The sequence below is a fragment of the Gekko japonicus genome, unplaced genomic scaffold, assembly GCF_001447785.1.
Source record: "Gekko japonicus isolate JY-2015 unplaced genomic scaffold, Gekko_japonicus_V1.1 scaffold4539, whole genome shotgun sequence".
NCBI classification, from domain to species: Eukaryota; Metazoa; Chordata; class Lepidosauria; order Squamata; family Gekkonidae; genus Gekko; species Gekko japonicus.
This window is the reverse complement of record NW_015167186.1, coordinates 80,944-84,477: the sequence shown is the minus strand read 5'-3', so window position 1 is coordinate 84,477 and position 3,534 is coordinate 80,944.

Below are 3,534 nucleotides of genomic sequence, written 5' to 3'. Positions count from 1 at the left end.
AATCAATCATGAACATTTATTCAGATATTGTCTTCGGTTCATTGCTTAAAATGCATGCAAAGAAGAAAACTAAAATGCTGATAGACAGTTATGCTAACCGTGACTTTGCTTGCTACGGCCAGCTTTAACGGCACATGTTCCTGACGCTAGTGAATTTACGAGACGTACCCATCGCTGCTATATTAGATACTTTTACAAACCTCATGGTCAGAACAGAGAAAGGCCTATTGTTTGATCGAAGGAGGTACCGTTTTACCTGGGAAACTAAAGCCCCCAGGTCCAGGCCCAAGTGGTGACTGACATATGACAAAGTTTGATGGAACCAATAATTGTGATTTATTTCTACAGTGTCATATGGAGTATAAAACCCTATGTCTCCCAATGTAACCCGAGGGAGAGTTGTGGGATCTAAAACATTATTGGATTTACACCTTCCTCCTTTATTGATCAATAAAGTACAAGATCTGATTCTGCTGTACAGGATTGTGTTGAGTGTTTACTCAAACTGGGCTGGGGAAACATACATCCAGGATTATTGTCTGTTCATCACCGGCGACCCTGGACACAATCGTGGTATATTTCGAACAGACCCACAAGTCCTTTCCATTTGGAGGCTGAAGTTGGTTCCTTATTCGCACTTCCTTATTCATTACTTATTCGTGTAGTCATTCAGAAACACTAAGGAGAGTTGGAAAGCTCTGAACCCCAAAATAAGGCCTGGACCACCATATATCATATACCCCCAAGTTCACAGGTGCCAGCTGCTCCAAAGTGCGGAGAAGGAATGAAGTCCCTACAAAGGAAGCAGTTATTGCTAAAATTTTGGAAACTGCTGAGATGGACAAACTGGCTATGATATTAAGAGGAAAGAGCAAAGAAGAATTTCAGAACACATGGTCAAGATTTTATCAATGGTTAGAATAAAACAAAATAGAAACTTCTGGATTTCTAACCTAAATAAACAGACTTATGAAAATATAGGGGAATTTCAGACAGGCGATATCTCCCGGTAGGGAACCGATTCTGAACCTGGTTCTGGTCTGTCATTTCAGACAGAACCCGGTTGAGAATCGGTTCCCTACCGGGATCTGACTGCTGCGTTTTTTCCCCCCCTTTTTTCCCCCGCGGGGGTTTTTTTTTTTTTTTTTTTTTTTTTGAACGTTCGGTTTATATTGATATATCAATATACCGGAACCTCTAAGGAGTCGCATTCCAATGGGATCGTTATTGCGACCATTTGAGGTTCTGGTATAGCGATATATCGATATATCGCTATAAGCCGAACCTTAAATAAAAAAAAATCGCTCACCCGCGCGGGAAGAAAACGGCGGGAAACCAAAGCGGTGCATGTGTGAAACGCCAAACCGCTTCTTAGCCGGTTCCTTTCCGGTAGGGGCGAGCCGTGTGTGAAACGGCAGCCCTGTTCCGGTTCAACTGAAAACGGAAGACTCCCGGCTTGAAACCGGGAGAAACTAGGTAATGTGAAATTCCCCATAGTTTCAACGATTAATAAAAGGTTTATAAGGTATATAATGAACATATAAGATGGAAAATGTAGGACTTTTAATTATGAGGTCAAAGAAACTGAAAAAGGAATATCACATGACTGTAACCCCCAATATATGTTGTTTGTATGTTTGTTTATGTCTATGAAATTAAAAAATCTTTAAAAAAAGAGAGCAAGACTAAGATCCATCTGTGAACACAGGAAAAAAAGCCATTAAAACAGAAGGCGGGAAGGCGGGATCGTTGAGGGAACACTGGGTGAAACAGAAAAGGCTCCATGTGCTGGCGGAAGACAGGAACAGGAACAGGAGGAGGAGGAGGAGGAGGAGATTGGATTTATACCCCGCCCTTCACTACCCATGGATGGATCCTGTATTTTTAGCTCAGCCGTTCTCTAAAAAGCAATGGTGGTGTACATGCTTGTCTCCTGCTCTATTTTATCCTCACAACAGCCCTGCGATGTAGGTTATTACATTTATTAATCATCTAATCCCCACAGCCGTGGGGCTCTAGGCGATGTATGTTCTAAAACCATAAAAAAGGTAAAGGTTCCCTTGCTCGAAAGCCAGTCGAATCCGACTCAAGGGTTGCGGTGCTCATCTCCGTTTCCAAGCCGAAGAGTCAGCGCTGTCCGAAGACATTTCCGTGGTCATGTGGCCAGCATGACAAAACACCAAGGCACATGGAACGCTGTTGCCTTCCCACCGAAGTGGTCCCTATTTATCTACTTGCAATTTCTTGCTTTCGAATGGCTAGGTTGGCAGGAGCTGGAACTAGAGATGGGAGCTCACTCCGTCATGCAGCACCCAGGTCTCAAACTGCTGAACTACTGACCTTCCACAGCCTGCAGTTCAGCATCTTAACCACTTGAGCCACCGCAGCTCCAATCTAAAACCATAAAAACATATAAAACCACATCCAGCAGTATATAATAATTAGGAGCGAGTGGCGAAGATTTTTGCAGTTCCTTCCCTTCCGGTCTGCGAGTGCTTTGCACACAGTGTGTGTGTGTAGGGGGGGTAGGCTCCACAAGGAGCCAGGTCCCAGTTCGGGAGACTGAGGGCGACTGGCTTAGCAGAAGCAGAAAAAATCATGTACGTCCACTCCATTTGCATATGCCATTCAGCTCACAGATGTTCTTTCCCCTTGGTGCAGAATTTTATTTTAATTTTTTTGAAACACAAAGGAGAGACGGCCTTCTGTACAGTGCAATGTAAATATGGAACCACCACCCCTGCATGACCGCGCCATGGCTACAAGTGCATTCAAGAAAGAAAGGTAAACAGAAGTAGGAGAGTCCAGAGGTCATAGCAACCCTGCCTGAAAAGGAGTACTCATTCCTGCACAGACCCCATTGCATCCAGAATAAGGTATTTATAGGGGGGGCGGAGAACTAGGAGAGCCCTCCCTCCCGCCTGTATATATTTGGGGGGGGGGAGATGCCAGAAATAGCAGCTGGGGAAGCCAAAAAAGGTAGCAATCTTAGAAAAATTTGCTCATTATAAAATATTAGATCGTGATCCAACAGCACGTTATGAGAGTGATTTCTATAATGATCAAGTGACACAGTAATACAGGGCTTGATTGATGATAGAACTTCTAAGTTCTTGGTGAATAAATTTCCTAGATGTCCTGTCTTATATGCTCTTCCTAAAATTCATAAGGGCAGAACTCCACCCCCCGGGCTGACCGATTTTATCAGGTTCGGGCTGCCTTTTGGAGCCTTTGTCTCAATATCTTGACCGTTTTTTGCAACCATTTGTACCACTCGTTACAAAGATACTATCCATTTTATTCAGGTAGCTGAGTCGATGTCCCTGGCCACGACTAATCTCACATTAGCAGTAATGGATGTAACATCTCTCTATACTAACATACCACCCAGAGGAAGCCAGAATTATAATTGTGAACGTTTTGGATCCCTGCAGTTTGCACTTGAGAGCACTCTCTCCGTCGAGAACAATTGCTGCCGAACGAGAGCGGAATACTTAATAGAACAAGAAACAGAACAAGAAGATCGGTTTTTAT